The 18,493-nt window shown below is 32.2% G+C and overlaps 1 protein-coding gene across 1 annotated transcript in view; it reads left to right on the top strand.

The window, feature by feature from the left end:
* Positions 1-18,493, top strand: part of LOC114876116 (limbic system-associated membrane protein-like) — a 139,823-nt gene that overhangs the window by 67,336 nt on the left and 53,994 nt on the right. The window lies entirely within an intron of this gene.

The raw sequence follows: 18,493 nt of genomic DNA, 5'->3' as shown, positions 1-18,493 counted from the left end.
AAATTTTTGTTTTATTAAAATATTCCGAAGATCCTTTAGAAAAGAGAGCAGTCTGTGAATACATTTCAAAGGGAAAGGAATATAAATGTACTTATTGACGTAACATTATTGTTTATTTTTCCATTCAAAGCATCTTTTGAAAAGCAACACTGGTACAATTTCCGTAGGAAGGTCAATTTGTAAGTCGGCAAAGAAAACAGTTAAGCTTAATCTTGTCTCAAACGCGGAAAGAAACTCAAACGATTACGTTCGGACAAAGAAAAGTAGCAAGTTGATTCTGAGAATAACGAGTACGTAAAATACTATTCCTTGGACTAGTATGGGACGAGGAAGTAAAGAAGGTATGAGTTCTCAGCGAAATTAAAGCTTAATGCTTCTAACGAATACCACGACTGAGGGGGATATAAATCCACTATGGGCGGAGAATTTGAGAGGGTTGAACGGTAAGAAGGTGAAGGAGAAATAGGATAGGAAGGATAACGAGGCAGCGAAAGGGAGGAAAAAGAAGAAGAGGGAACGAGCGTCGGACGAAAATACTCGTCGAACGTGAAAGAAGTGCGTTTAATTAAACCGGCAAATAAGTGCGGCTCTGGTATTACCGAGCGTCGCTTCCACATTTTCTGCAGCTGCAGCTGCTTTGTGCTTGCCGCTTCGATGTCGGGAAGAGGCCACCATCGAACGTAAGTCTGCGAGCACTTCAGTCGTGCTTCACTTCGAATAACTGGCGTGGTGGTTTTCGATCGACAGCTAATTAAATTTTCAGCTAATCATCAATCGTATCGCTGGATCATAGTTATCTGTCGTTTCAGGGATTCTTCAATGATGCGCTACGCTCAATTAACAGATAGGTATTCATAATTTACTTTTTGGAAAAGTGCATTTCAGTTTTTCGATAAATGTTGATTCTAAAGACACAGATATCTGTCCTGAGGGTAACAAAACATTTTGTTTTTTCTTTTATTTATCAACTACATTTTATATACACTGATATAAGATTAAAGTCATTAATAAAAGGCAGATGTAGTTACTTTTTGTATTTTATATTATTTTCATTTTTCGAATTTTATAATAAATTTTTTTGTTTAAAAATTACACATGTAATTTTAGTTTGATATCAGGGTCCGCTGTTCAAGGATTAATATGGAACGAGCTAATAGCACCAATTATACAATGTGTTTCAGAAAGTGTTAACACCTTCAAAAACTGAGAATTTTCTATGTCAAAAGAAATCAGAGATCCTTTTACCACTTTACCCGTCATATATTTTTAGTAGAACGTCTATTATCCGGACGTCGCGTCGTTTAACGGAAACGTCAATTATTCGAATGTCAGTTATCCGAGGGATCTATTATCGGAACGTAGCGTTATTTAAGCTACGAAACAGTATTTACGTTTAGATATATGTAGGTGAAAATAAATTTAAACATTATCCGTCAGAGGTTCTTTGAAAAGCTTAATTGATTCTAAACGCGAGTAACAAAACTGAAATTCGTAACAACTAATCAGTCGGCGAGGAGAATTAATTTTCCAGCTACATGGTTTATTTCGTTATTCTCCCGCGGGTGGCATTAATTTTTTGAAGGACGACGGCCGTTTTGCATTGATCGATGAACAGTCACGGTTTCCTACGTACCTCGTAGAACACGATACGTCGGAAGGAAGCCAAAGTAATCGCAACCGCAAGATAATCTTCTCCATTTCTTAGCTTCGCATTCCCTTCGAGCATCGAGGTAGAAACTGCGTTCTTCGTTCTGTTGCATTTGCACGAGCATATTGTATTTCTTAACCATTCATACAGTAAACTCAAACTAGCATGCGGTGGTTCAACTAGCTCGTAAAGCTTCAAATACAGGGTGTCCCATCTGATTCTGTCATCCCTAATCATATTTTATGAATAAAATCAATAAAATCAACTGTTCGTGAGGTAGTAAAAATTTCATATAAATTTTTAATTTCCTGTTGTTGTTTAACTACAGGTGGAATATTGAATGAATCGAAATTATTTTAAAAAATGTGTTTTTCTTAATAATATTATTTATGTTGAATTCAATACCGACACCAACCACAATTTTATAGAAATTATTTTAGTATAATGTTGTTTCAAGCACTTTCACGAAACACCGACTACCTCCTTTTCCCTCTTTTTTCTCTACATAAACTTCTGAAAGTGAAGTGGTGATCAATCAAAAAACTAATTCTTCCGATCGAATACCATCATAGTATCTAATAATAAGTTTACACGTGTAAGTACCTTATTTCTACGAAACTGCAATCTATTCTAATAAAATAGATCTAAGCAGGTTAGGCGGTACCAACACATTACACCCGATTACATTCTTCATACTTCTTGTAATAGGTATTCAATTTTAATTGGTCTGATTAAATATTAATCAGGCATGTAAAATTTTAAATTTGGTATTTAATAAATCTGATTAAATGAGTGGTGAAAAATGCATCAGAGCTTAAAAGGACCCGAATAATGAGTTAATTTATTTACATTATCCACTATTCATTTAATAAGATCAATTAAAATTAAAAATATTCATTTAAAGTATTAATTATCATAATTAGAATTTCGATTTTAAAATTTCTTGATCTCATAGCAGAATCCAACTTTTAAACAAGTTTACTTTTCAGTGACTTGATGAGTAAGATTAATCTAGTGCAATGTAAAGATGGAAAAATGAAATGGTAACGAAGATAAGTGTTAAGCTTTCATCTTGTACAAAGTGTAATTTATACATTTATTAGCGATGAATAGATGACATTTTTTGAAACTCTCACAGTCATACGACTTTTACGATTTGCATTGTAACTCCCGTCTGGTTGAAAGTAAATACTAATGGTAAAATAGCCGGTGATCAATATGGATGCGGTCCATGTTTCTATTGACTCACTCTTTTCCGACGAATGCACTGAAAAAGGAAAAAGGATCGATTTATGTAAAAAAACTATTAAAAAAAAAAAGAAATCCGGTAGGTTTATAGTACGTGTATGAAAATGTCCATACGTAAATTGATAATACAGGATGTCCCAAAAGTACATTCTTATAAAATCAGTTCTTTCTCATGTAATATGTAAATTCTTAAATGACAATTGCAAAAAAATTGCAAGCTTTACTGATTGTGAGTTAATAGAATAGAACTGTTAATGTAAGTACGTGTTCTATGTTCCTTATCTTAAATTAAACTTCATCTTGAAAAGATAAATGATAGCTAGAATGAATATAGCTAGTAAAGGGATAGATAACAGCAAGTAAAAGGGCAAGTTATATAACGATTGGCATTTTAAGATAAAGTTCTATTTTAAGGGATCAACAGAATATTGTCAAATAATTGGCATATAATAATTTTACAGTAATTTTACAAATTATTATAATTTATTTAAATTATATTAAACGTATATATTAGTTTTTATCAAAGAATTAGTATAGTAAAAATTCTTTTTTATCATTCCTGCTTCTTAATTAGATTATTAACTAATAATTCCAATTAACAATCAAACTTTTATTTAAATTACTAAGTCCATCTAAGAGAACCTCCTAACATTGTTAATAGTTTTCATCAGCATTAAAGTGTCGCGAAATTTCATCAAAAGTTGTGCGGTAAATCTTCATCAAGTTTACAGTAGCTCGACGCCGACTTCAATTATTTTATTCAAGTTAACCTGAAAGCAGGTATGTGGCGGTGACTCGTGGAAAATTCTTAATATAATGGAAGGCTATATTTTACAAGTGCGATACGAGATAATACTTTGTATACAACGTAGGTGTAATAACCTGTCAACTACTAGGGGGATAGTACAAAGTATAACGTCAGTATAGCAGGTGCAACACCAGCTTCCTTATAGCTCTTTAACAGTAAATGCCTACGCACGTATTACAACTTCTTAAAAGTTTATAGCTTCGCGTTTCAAATTTTAATTCTGCATTCTTTTTTGCTGTGAAATCTGAAACATAAGACTTTTTTAGATTCTTTTCAATTTTAGATCGTTGTATACAGGTTACAGTCAAACAGTAAGTTGCATTTGTATTTAGAAAAAGGAAATATCGAGCATTTGGGATTATCTTTTTAAAGGATGGATGAACACTTATGAGACCCACTGTATGTTCACTCATGATCAAATCAGGCTTTTCTAGGGAGTGAGGCGATATAGGGGAAGCAGAAATTCTGAAAATCTTAATTTTGACGATATTAATATTAAAAATAATTTAGAAAAGGATTATACAGTTTTTTATTATTAAATATTATAAAATTTAGTATACAACTGAGAAATACGAATAATAAATAAATATCAATTCAAATTTTCCCTCGTAAACGTTTATACGCAAGTGGTGGGGAATCACAGACCAAAGGACCTTTTCCACTGTATTGTCATTTTCCCCAGGGACACCTATGGGGAAGGGCGAGAATCCCGGACATCATCATTTTTTCCTAGGAAGTCTGATTTGATCGCGAGTGTACATATTCCTGTTAATTAGCACTTCATAAAATTTCTTCTAAAAGACTATCATGTATATCCTGTTAATTAAAAAGGCGCAAACACTTATGCGAATCATTGTGTATTATTAACAAACTTTACACTTGTAACGCAGAAGTTCGTTTTAAAAATACTATTATAATATTTTCGAAGATATTCTTAGTCTCCAAATCAACTTTATTAATTAGTATTAAATACAACTGTTCATTATAGCAGTCAATATAATTGTTCTGCAAATGTAAGCTGCTTACACAGTAGAATATAATCGCTAATAAATCAACCATTTTATGCGTAACATCTTATCGGAATGAAATATTGCGGTAAATCATGAATTATATATCTGTTGGCCATTTTCTCGCGATAAAAGTTAAAATTGCAGGGGTATAATAATAATGATAAGAAGCGATGATTGAAAGGAATGAAGAAAAAGAATAAATTTTGTAGGAAATTGAAATAAGAAGCTGGCGGGTCTGAAATGAGGTTAAATTCTTAATTGGAATGAAATCTCTCTTGAAATATCTGTCAGTAAGTGTAGGATATCGTTTAATGTAATTGAATTGGATTGTAGCCCAATTATGAAGCAGCTTTTAAAAGTACCTTTTATATATAATTGAGTGCTGTTGAAGTGCTTATATAATATTTGTAAATGTGAATATCTTTCTGAATCATATAAATTAGAAAGGATAGGAATAAAATAAAAAAAAAAACATACATTGTTAATCGAAAATCATTTATGGTAAGGTTGGGCATTATTCGAGTAATTTTGGAAGAGGATATAAAAAATATATAATCTACATAAAAACAATAAATTATGTAGAACGTGTAAAATATCTAAAATGTGTGTGTATTACTCGCTGCCGAAAGTTAATCATTTAATTTTGGAATGCCCTGTATATTTTTTAGTACCTGAAATGGTTAATTGATATAAACATTTCTGTTATTATACGCGCAATGAAATATTTGATCATTATTTTCATGGAATCGTATCGAATGCGTTACTCATTTTCGTATACGAATGAAATTCTGTACAAGCCAGTTACTACGTTTTCATATTTAAATTTAATCATATATCGTAAAATGAGTATATAAGTGGTTAAAATTGAAATAAGAATACATTTTTAATAATTTTTAACAAAAACGAAAATGTACGAAGATTATTTTTAATACACGAATTTATTCACTGATATGAGTAGGTTCTATTTAATTTTTCAGGACTGCTTTTAACGCATCGTCGGATCTCTGTAACTGACCTTTTGTTTGCAAAGTACACATTATTGAAAGCAAATAACTAAAATAAATCAATATTTTATTATCGTGAAATAAAATCTATAATTAAAGTTATCATATTTCTCTGGTTGCTTTGAGAGATCAAACTTTCAAATTCTCTCGTATATTTATAGAAATTTTATGAAATTAATGCAATATTAAACAATTGAAATGAAGAGAAAGAAGAAATAGTTTTAAAGATACATTTGCAAGCACTTTAGACAGCGGAGTAGTATACATAAATATGTAAAAGGAGAAATATCAATCTACTTGTATCATATTGCTGTCATCCTGTAACCGAAGACGCGATTGTTGATGTGAAATTTATCAATTTACGGTTATTGATTTTGAAAGCGTTCTCGCTTCGAGCACTTCCGGGTCGTTCTTTCGACCTCTTTTTGCTTGGAACAACTTCAAGGTCTAAAAGTGTCTATAAAAGGGTAATAACTTCTTTTATATGATATGTACAAAAACTGTCATGGCGTGAGGTTTATTGTACATTTATTTAACGTTTACTCTTCGCTACTCTAACAATAAGAGAATGTTCCTATTATTATTTCTCTTCTATTGTTTTCTTCTTTATTTATTTTTTGTACCATTTGTCACATACTATCCTTATAAACATTGAAATATGTTTCTTTAGAGGAAAGAATTTCATTTATAATATTAATTCAGTTGTGCAAGAGAACTATACGTGTAGCCCAAATAAAGAATTTGCAGTTTGTTTCATATTTTTCATATCAGTATACAGATTTCTATGTATTTGACGTTTGTCCCATCTTATCGTCTGCTGTAAGTAACACGTGGTTCTGGTGTGTGGTGTGGTTTAGCTGGTCGCGGTTAGCGTGCTCTACTGTGAAATTAGCTGTCCACTAGAGCATATGATACATCGCACACCAAAAGTCTTGTTTTCTATGAAACTGTTAACCCTCGAACAATAGAATCTGGGTCAATCGTAATCCAAATTTACGAAATATATACAAAGGTATCAACCTAAAATGAAATATATAATTTTTAAATGAGGAGCTTTTTTATATTAATATTTTTATAAAAATAATTTATAAAGGAACAATGTAAAATTTAGAAAATGAAAATAATATAAAATACAAAATTGTTTGTTCATGAGTGTGTTATAAGTTTGTTTATGAAGTGAAAAAAATATACATATATTTGCCCATGGAGGGATGTTATTACACATCGTCGAAGTATTCGAACATTTTTGAGTTGTAATGTATACATGAAAATTAGTTATTTGTATGAATTTATTTGTGGAACTACCTGTAGAACGTCTTTGAATATGACGTAGGTGTTTCGCAATCAGGAAACCGCCCCATATTTTCTATTGATTTTTTAATGTTCTCCCACCTATCCAGTCACGGTTTCTTGGAGGGAGGATTGATTTTAAAATAATTGGTTTATAGGTTTTATTGTAGTTCAGACGAAATGGTGTTTATCTAACTACACTTCAGTCAGCTTTCGAAATTGAAATGGTACTTTGTCTTTGGGTTTCATGCTTGAATTTTCTACTAGGTTGTTGCATATCAAATAGCCAATTTTGAAATATAGACATTCCAATACGATTTGATAACATATAGTTTTACCTTCTCAATGCTAATAATACAGCTTAAAAATAGAAATATTTTAATTAATGTTAGTTTTTAAACTTGTCAAATTTGTTATAACAGCTTTATTACGCGTACAAGATTTAATCCAAAATTAAACGATGTCAAATGAACATTTTGAATGTTCCAAAGTCTGTAATTTGTACTTTTTAAAAAGTGCATCGTGTTATATGAAAACAACACAGAGAAGCATTTTAAATATTCAATCGTGTAACGAAATGAAAGTAAGCGAGTGAAAATTCTTTTGCTTTTGGTTAAGTTTGAAAAACATAATCTCTATTTATTTTTCTGGGAAATCAGTTTTACATAAAGTTGATTTCACCGATGTAGAAAATACCCCACAGCAAAAACCTTCTACGTTTCTGAACATACAGATTTCTGGTACATCCGCCACGCTCGAGAATTGTAGACTTTCTTCCTTTTTCCATTACTATCTAAGGAACCAAGCAGATTTCAAAGAAAATTGCTTCAATAGAAATTTAATGGTATTTTTCACTGTGTCAAAGTATTAAAAACTATAAAAACATTCTATTACCTATTTATAGTTTATCGGAGCAGCCTTTACATTCCTTTTTAAAAACTTCTATCTCTTTTAATATAAAAAGCATTCAGAACCTGTATTCTATAAAAGTTGGTTTTGAGCGAGCGAAATTCAGAAAAAGATATTCCATTTTAAATAGTTCACAGGTACTAATTAAAATGTCTCATTCTACAATATTTTCGTACTTTTCTGTAGACTTTATTTTAAAATTGTTCAAATTCTATTGCTAAGAGATCTGCCACCATTAAAATGTTCAATTCGATTTAATTATTCTTCTATCTTTCTGACAATGACTGAAAATGCATGAAAATTGTTCTTTATTGAATTTTTATAAATAATTTGAAAGGAAAAAATGCAAAGGTAGCAAATCCAGTTGACAATGTAAAAATAATTGCATTTCGTAACTGTACATACATATATGTATAGCATTTTTTTGTGAAAGTTACCAAGCAAGCGTTACGTACATTTACTGTATTGGAAACCCTTTAGTTCCGAGGTTACAAAAAAATTGATAAAAACATTAACGCTTCAATAAATACCATAGAGAAGAAAGCATGCATATTTTTCCTGTTAGCTGATCGTTTGAAAGAACTTGCTTTGCTCACTTTTTACTGGAACCTCACTACCTCCCTTTTTGTTGTCTGCTCCTGTTACATCTTCCTCTTATTCCAGTACGCATATAGGGTGTCCCATGTAGGTGGGTCAAGGTATAACTTAAAAACGGCAGAAGATAGATAGACACAAGATTTGTTAGGCAAAATTAAATGATATTTAATGAAACATCTCGCGATATATGTATATAATATCAGCTTCGGAAGTGGAGACGTTCCAAAAATTTTGAAGTTACCTTCACTTTTTAAAACCTTACTATACGTTAATCGGAGCGTATTTTCATTCTTTACAAAAAAAAGATTCAGATGCTTTGACCGAAAATTTATTAATAATTCAAAAGATATCTTAGGGAGAGACAAGGAGAGCCTAGCTGTCTCTCCCTAAGATATCTTTTGAATTATTAAATTTTCGACCTAAGTACCTTTATAATTTATCGTAGAGAATAACAATATGCAACAATTGACATCAAGGAAAGTATGAAATTCGAAAAAATTTTTGTCAAACTGGGAAAGCCTGTTATTCCCTAATATTTCTTTTGAATTATTAATTTTTCAATCAAAGTACTTTAAAACTTGTTACATAAAATAATAAGATGCACCAAATAACGTTTAAAGAAATATATAATTCTATTAAAAAGAAAAATCTTTGATCATTTTAGAGCTATGACTTGGCCCAGTTGCATAAGACACCCTGCATTTTATGAAGCACCGTAGGTCATTCGTTGTGTTTCGAACACAGCCGTAAGGAATAGACGGACAGTAAAGTCAACACCGCCTGTGCGTCAACAGAACGAGCACTAATGTCACTAATCACACTAACCGTACTAACAGTAACGAAACAAGGAACCCGAATGACCTGTACACGCCAATAACGACGTGCAGCCGGAAGGACAGCAGGTTCCTGTGCATGTAGCAGTATTCTACATACCTTGACCTTTGCTCGTTAATCTGTGGTCACTGTCAAGCAACGTTAATTGTAATTAATGACTAATTATTGCCATTGAAATTTTTCATTGTTAATAGCAATTAATGATTAAAATTTGCTCGATGTTTAAATTTCCATAGGAATTCATCATTCATATCGTTATCGATTCTTTTTCTTTTACTCAGTCCAAGCTGAAAAGATCTGAAATCCGTGCAATAATATTTTATTTTTTCTTCAATTCACGCGACGAGTAGATGCGTATTAACTGGAAAGGCGGTTCATTACGAAATTAAAAGGGAAAACTAGTTAGTAAGGTTGCAAGTAGAATATAGCTATACACGCTTGTTGATGTATTTGCAGCGTAAACAATAATTACCGCATGCAATTAAGAAGGTCCTTACTGCAGGAAGGTGTCGGTGGTGGGGTTGATGATAGTCTAGGAACTTCTCCTTCCACATACTAGTCAACTCGACGGATGAAGAGATTTCGACTTGGTTACACTCGATCTTGTTACGCCTCGAGTTATGAATCTTCTGTAAAATTTGAGTTAACCCGGTTATTTAGTGAACGAGTCTCAGTCTGTAGAGATGTTCTCTGTGGTGTCGGGGTGAAAAATTAACGGATACCATAAACTTTCTCAAAGTACTATTCAGAATTCATGTACACTGACAGACGAAATAATAAGACACCGAGAAAGTTTTGCGATGAAACTTCTAATTACGATGGTATAGAAGAAACAGGATAAATATTTTCAGTAATGTAAAAATTAAACAAACTGGCAAAGTATGAATTGAATTTGAAGTACTATTAATACAAGATAGTACTGTAAAACAGTGTTTTACCGAGAGAATAGTATATTTCTTAATTTGAAAAATGATGAAATTAAGAGGTTTTCCAAATTTAAAGAATTGCTATCTGTACTTTTAATTCAGTAATTGAAATATAATTTAATCTAGAAATTCTTCTGATAATCATAAAGCATTTTGCAGCAAAACATAAATTACTTCATTGAATTTTCAGCACTACTTTTGTGTAAAGTAGTATCTGCAGGTAATGATGAGTTAATAATCACTTAAGGATACTTTAAATATCATTTGAAATTAGAGCTCTTTAAAGCTTCCAAGGCTTTTAAGACTTTCCAAACTTTCAATTTCGGAAGTCTTAAAAGTCTTGAGAGTTTTGAAGTGCACTAATCCTTCACGATAGATTGATTATATCAGTGTTCAAATAAGTATGAAGTAATTAAGATACGATGTTATTATCCTGATACTTATTTAACGATATTATTTTATTGCTTCGTACGTAATAGGAAAAAATATATTTATTCTGTTTTTAAAAATATAAAAGTCTAGGGAAAGTTTAAAGGATTTTTTATTTCAAATAAATGTTAAACTGACGATATTTTTAAGAGAAAATATTGAATGCACATTATTCAGATTTTCAAACCCATTGTCAGATATCGATTGTTATAACCAATCATCCATTACAAAGTAATTAAGTTGCACTAATTACCTCCCATTGTCAAACAACTCGTTCATTAATTAATACTTCATCATCTGTTCCTTTACTACAATTGCAAGAAGGTAATTAAAAATAATAATCTTCTTTAGTACACAATAAGTCTATGAACAAATACATTTAATGTCTATATTTTACAATAAAAAATATTTGTTGAGATGCAGTAAGAAATAAAATACTTAAAACGGTTCGTCTAAAATTTATATCAATGCAAAATATTCCATGATTTCGCATGTTTAATTCATACGTTGCCAGAGCTCTCGTATATTACCAACTGCATAAACAAACTTAATTTGTGTTACCAACTCCATGAACAAGTAATAAAATACGTGTGCACTGAATGAAATGAAAATTGATTATGTATTATCATCCGTTTATCTTTCGATTAGTCAAAGTTAAATAAGTTTTTTGAAAAGGAAAAAGTACGGATTATTTTTTGCTAGTGCAAACAGTCGTTAAAGATGCGACCACTTCGTTTATTTCGCGAAATGTATAAGAAACTTGGTCGTACTAACGCTATGTTAATGGCGTACACGGAAAAAGAGGAAAGAGAAGTGCTACGAGTCTGTTTTATTCGAAAATGCAAATTCAAAACTGAGAGCAAAATTATTGTCGTACGAAATTCAACTTTGTATTCTTTATCGCTTTCCAATTTACTTCTTGATATTATTATTAATTATTGCGTTAAATACCGCAGTGAAAAGAGGCAAATGTAATGCATATGTATGTCCTGCTGTAATTATAATTATTTTGATTACGATCGTTTCATTACCAAATTTTAACTGTTCAATTTGTACTTCACGAATTTAATGTATTATATTGATCTTCAAACGGTGGTCGCCGGGTCGATCATGACCCATACCTGTGAAACGTGTACAGTGGTGCATCGATAAAAATAAAAATTTTAATTTATTTAGTATCTGCTTATTGGCAGTTTTGTTAATTAGCACGTATTTGTATTATGCTATTATATATCAAACAGTGAATTTCGGAATACAGGAAATCTAACATCATTTGATTAATTTCTATCAAAATATTATAAATTCCTTAAACTAATTTTCAATTAATTTTTCGATATCCTGAATTATTTTGAGAGTCATTAATAATTGTCATTATTATAATCCTATTATTTTTCAGTTTAAGTATAATTTGCAACAAATTTGATCCCATAGAATTAATTTTTAATATTCGAAACTTGCAATGTGGCAGGAGCGTTTCGAATTTTATCCGTTAATTAAAACGGAAAATCCTTGTGAAATCACGCGGAACGAAATAAAATGAATTCTTGCGTTTTATCTCGATGTTCCCAGTGCCTTTCAGTCGCTCGTTTGTAGCTACACTGTTTCAATATTTTGCACGAAGAATCAAAAGGCAGCCGAAAAAAGATTAGATTTACAGTATAATTTTATCAAACAGGATAATTAACCAAAGCTGGATAATAATTATACTGCAGTTGCTTCTACATAATATTTAAAAAAAAATGAGGAATAGGTAGTTGAAAGTTAATGGGATAAATTAAAAAGGATTTTTTATAGAAATGTAATATTTCTATGAAACAAAATTTCTTGAATAACTTTTCTTGCTTTAAAATAGCTTTATTTAAGTTTGAAGCGTGAAAATATTCTGATTTACTGTTTTTATTTACCAAAATGGATCCGTGATGAAAAGAATTATTCCGTAAAAGCATGCCAGGAAGTTAGGAAATGAAACTATTTCCAGAGATCTTTTACCGTTTCACGTCTTTGTTGAGAGATATTCCCTTTACTTTTGGCCGATGGTGTATGTGTGTTGTACGTATGTATGTATATAAGCGCATCGAATATTATACGTAGTATATAATATACTTCCTGAATATGCTCATGCAATACATTTTATTTTCCTTGTAGCGATTCATCTTTTGTCAAGCGATTTTCATATCACACTTTCCACGAACTCTGTTCCGATTGATGCACATTCTGCAGCTTGAGCAATCACGACATGACTAAAGTCTATCTAAGTAAATTTTTTAAAACTTAGACGATCCTCTTTTAAAACGTATTGCGTTGAAGATATTTTATCGGTGAAATGAAATGTACTGGAGAAAATGGAAGGTTGATGAATTTCTTTTTTGGAACGTACTGCTTCTCTTAATTACTCCTGATAATTTTAAATTATCACAAGTAAAGTTCTTATCTTTATAATTTTTTACCCCTCATTCTGCTGAGAAACAGTATTACATCGTCTCCCAATATAGATCTGCGTGTTTCACGTGAAACTTGTTCTACAGTGACACGGGGCTCATATGTACCTTTATCCAATATTTTCTAGGTTTTTGGGTCACGTGTATTCTAAAATGTTCTTACTATATCGTAAGAACCATTTATCGCAAGAATATCGTCTACATATATGTACGATATAACGAAATTTTCGAAAGGAAAAGTTTGTATATGACGTACGATAACATTTGTAGATATCGAGTGATCTTGAAAAATTTTTACTTATTATTATTATTTATATGGTCAGATGAGAAAAATAATTATAATAACTTCTTAATTTCATAAATTAATTGAAATAAATTTAATTTATAATTCTTTTACCCAGTCGTAGGAAAAAAATCCGATTGTACTCATGTCATACTTTAGATATTTCAAAATTGAACATTTATATAATAACGTAATACTATTTCAAAATGATATATTTAAAAATCGATATTATCGAGATTGCCCTACATTCGGAAGCGAATAATCTTTCGATACACTTTATATGTGTGTAATCCCTTGAGTTGAGAGGTCATAAGATATGCATCAAACGCCTATTTTCTAACGTTTTTGGAGCCGGATCAGTGAACTTGAAAAGGACCTTCTGTCACGAAGCTGGTGACAGCGCCTTGAAAACCCAAGTGGCCAAAATAAATAGACCGACACTGGCCGTGGAACGTGAGGTCGTTTCTGGTGCATGAAAGTGTAAACTCGGGTAACAAAGTGTGTCCCGGCACGAAATGCAATCTGTTACAAGCATCACATGCTGCTTCTTTGCCAAAACATCCTACTATAGCAATAAACAAGGAACGTGGCGACAAGTGATATCGTTTGTACGCGTGTTCTTCTCTATGCGACGTGATACCACGGATAATTAATCGACTTAACATTCAACGTTTGCTTTGCATACAATGAGTGATCAAATTATTAGAGCAACCAGATAATATGTTCTTTGTTTTTTTAAAGGAACGAAAATCCCAAAATTAAGATTCTTCCACCAGGAATAATTCTAATTAGTAATCGTACGTTAAAAGTCTTATCACCAGTTGTAAATATTTTGAAGCAAATGATGCAAATATAAATACAGAAGTTCTTTAAATTTTATATTAGACGAAGAAAGGAATTAATAATGCAGAAAGGATTATCTATATTTCGGAAGATTTTCATTTAACGAACTTGGTGCATAGGAAGGGTATTTAATATTGCCAGTTTTGTATCTTAAATTATTTCCTTGCACGAGCGAAGTTAAGGAAGCGTCTTCTCAATAAATTATTAGGTTGTTGCATATCAAATAGCCAATTGTGCAAAGTAAAATGTTCGCGCAATTTGATAATAGAAAAGTACCATAAAATAACACTTCAAAGTTTGTAGCCTTTTTATTATTATTAAAGTTTCCAAGTCGTTTCGAACCGCTGTCAATAGTAAATCAATAATAATATTAATTTCCTTGAAAGTAACGTGTTAATTATTACAAGGGTGGCCAATACTACAAATCTAATGATATTCTAAAAAATAATAATTATTCTAATAAAATATTCCGTATTGTACACGGTTTTATCCACAACGGCAGCGAACATGTCAAACCATAATACAGATTGTGCAAAATCAATATACATATAATAAAATATTAATAATCGCGAGTGAAAAAGCAATTAATCTTCTACAATGACAGATACCTATGTTTCGCTATGAATGTGTTCACGAAGAAATGTTTGAAATTGAAGAACAATATTGACAGTGAGTATGAATCCACAAAGCTACGAACTGAAGTTCTGGAATTATATACCATAGGGCGATTCTATCAATTTAATGAAAAATTAAATATGCACCACACGTTTATGCACAAAGTGTATAGGATTCATAATTAGCTGGAGAAATAACGATAGGCGAAAACATACCAGTCTAATAGGTGAACGAAAAAATATTTCGTTCTGCACAAAGAAACATCACAGAAGATAAGCAAAAAACTAATTGCATGAGTTTCGTGTGCGCAACTGTGACTCGTTGAGGATTCGTTGCATCTGGCGAGGGAAACGTGAAAACAAAGAGTTATACTCCTTCGCTGCACGTGCGACACAATTATTCTTCAGAACAAGTGAATACTTGATAATTTGTTGAATCGTCGAAACAGAAATTATTCTGCTGGTAAATAACATGATTTTACAATAATTTTATGTAGTCATTAGAATGTGAACTAACAGCAATACGTAACGAAAATTAAAAAATTAATTTTTACATAAATCTATAATTTTTAAAAAAGGACGAAGGTTCGAACTTTTGAAATTAATCGTACTAATTGAAGCGTTGCATGGTTGGCAAGAATATTTTTATTAAACAATCATAAGGATCAAAGAACTTGCGGACTTATCGCAATTTTATAGAGATAAGTAAAGTTTGATGTTGACGATTCTAACGAAAAGCCGCTCGTTGACAGGTTGATTTTCTTTATGACGGATGTAAGTCTCGTTTCACAGCGAGCGACTCCGTATTCTCAAAGTTTATCCACTGCCTGTTGCGAGAGACATTATAGTACAATATCCACTCTTCATCTCTCGTAACAGCTCTGTCGAGGAACGTCTGATATTTCTCACCTGAACAACAAAGAAAGTGATGATGCTTACTCGATCGATAAGATTCTTTTCCTTCTGAACGTGCTGTTCATTTTTGTTTTTCTTGTTCTAAGTTCACGAGCTTTCCCGCCATTTTCTCAGCGTCTGGAGTATCAGACAATAGCTAATAAAAAAACGCGACGTTACAATTGTTGTTTCGGTTTTACCGATTTAGCGGGCATCGTAGCAACAAATTGAACGGAGATCCTATTTTCATGTTTCCCGTATGATTCGGCAAACTATCCTACGGACGGAACGAGTTTCGAATGAGTTATCGTTACTCGCATTAAGCTGGCTGCAAATGCGAGAGGGTGAAGGAAGAACGGTCGGAAAACAGGAGAAGAGGGTGAAGAGGGGGGTTGAACCGGGAACGAGCGTGAAGTGATTTCAGAGGGTCGAGATATTTCAGGCTCCAGAAATGGTGAAATAAAGCGGCCGCGCGTTGTGCTGTTCATGGCTCGTTATTATGCTATATGCCGTGTCCTCGCTGGTACTAAGATCCTTGCCGTAATGGAAATGTGAAGAGGGACGATGCGGTATGATGTGGTGTGCTGAAGTTATGGGAAAGGAAGATAAATGCAACCTTGTAAAAGACACACTGTTGCTGTGATACATCGAATCAAACGAAGGCTCTAATGATAAGAAATAACATTTTTAAAATGTTAAAAAAACAAAGAAGTAGAAACAATGTTCTTTTTTAAAATTTTATTACACTTGCAACAGCAAAGTGATAAAATATTTTGATAAAAATCATAAATAAAACGATATCATAAATTATATTGTAAATTGACAGATGCATATAATTGTCGTTTGACACGCAGCAAGCTAAAAATGAAATTTAAAAATAGCATAGCTCGCATTTTCGTCTTAATTAAGTGGGAGAAAAAGAAATGAAACGAGCAAAGGAAATATGCATAAGTTTGTCTGTATTATGGTCTTCTGTGCCGCGAAATTGGGCAAGAAGAACTGAAGAAGAAAATATTTCGCGACCGGGGAATCGAGTCCCACACATTTGCCAGCAGATGGCATAAAGAAACCGAGATACTGTCGTCATAAATAGGGATGTAAGCACCCACGGGACTAAGCAGACGAAATTCTTATTATTTCGTGGCATTATAAAGAGGCAGGCGGAAGAGGGGGGTTAGAACGTCGACGACGCCGACGTCGACGTCGGCACTTTGGCGATTTCTAGCCATTCTTACGAAAATAATCTCACGGAAGCACGCGAATCTGATTCCCCTGTATTTCGTGCCCTAAAATTCTCGACTTTCTCATCATCTTTCCTTAGTTCGTTCTGCTCGTTAACATGAAACATAGTATTATTTTCAACGTTTGACCTGATTAGTTGCGATTCGAAACGGCTCATTTTATACACACGGGATGGATAAAATAATGAAAGCAATAAGCTATTAAATTGTTGCGAATCAAATGGCTGAGTTCGAAATGTACAGTATCGATCACAGTAGGCTTCCCCAGGGACAGTTGCATTATAAGGGAAACGGGAATTCTTAAAATTTTATATTTAACGATATCAATATTGACAGTGATTCAGAAATCAAGTAATGTATTTAATTATTCAATATTATAAAATTGAGTATATGTATAATTAAGAAATGCGACAAATCCTCCCGCGTAAATGTTTATGCGCAAGTGGTAGGATCCTCTCCTCTAAATCGTCATTCTCTTCGGGACCACCTATGGGGAGGGGTGGGAGCTCGGGGAAGGTGAAGACAACCCTAGGGAAGCCCACCATGCTCGGTGTTGTACAAAGTTTGACAGGGTTTGATGATATAAAAAATGATAAAATAGCAATTAAACGTTTCAATTTTAATAAAAATAACTACACAAACTTTTTACTGATCTTCTTAATACAAAATGGTCGACTGTTGGTTACAGTAAATCACGAATGGTACCAAGCGATTCCAAACTTTAAATTTCATTCTGAAAATCTTATTTAAATATTCGACGCCGGTTATTTCTCGAATTTACTTGCATTAAGTTTTTCATTCTAAAGCACGCTTTCCAATTACGTAGAAAGCTATCGACGGAACATGGCCAGCAATGGAAATGTTTCTTACGTAATTAACGTTACGTGAACGGTTTGTGAAACTTCTGAAAGAGGGTAAAGGGTTAATAGCACTGACTACGTGTTTCCTTGAAACCTGATGTATTTTTAGTTTCGCAAGCTGTAATTGTACAGAGTATACTTTCTGAATCTGTTCCCCTAAAGGGTGCTTTGATTCTGTGTATACAGAGAGCACCGATCTGTCCATAAATTATACCAAGTTTCTGATACCAACAAACAAGCTTTCAGATTTAATTTTAATATATTCATCTAGCAGCGTTTAAAATTCCAGCTCTGATATTTCTCGTCGTGCCAAAACTACAAATGATTGACTAAGCGAAAGAGAATATTAATAGTAGAAAAAATTTTGAGAGTTATGAAAATACCAAATTCCTATTTGCCAATTAGAATAAGTAATTGAAAGATCCGTTTTCTCAAAATTTTCTTCATTCATGTACATAAATTAATCTTATGTTGTTTCAATTGAATATAAATTTAATTAATTATCAGCTACCTGATCCACTAATCGTAAATAATTGATTGTAATTAATAGAATAAAACGTTCGTTTCGGAAGAATGACGTTGAGTTCCTAGATTTTCAAATAATACATCAGAAGCCA

Source organism: Osmia bicornis, chromosome 2, assembly GCF_907164935.1.
Source record: "Osmia bicornis bicornis chromosome 2, iOsmBic2.1, whole genome shotgun sequence".
NCBI classification, from domain to species: Eukaryota; Metazoa; Arthropoda; class Insecta; order Hymenoptera; family Megachilidae; genus Osmia; species Osmia bicornis.
This window is presented reverse-complemented; position numbering and strand designations above follow the sequence as displayed.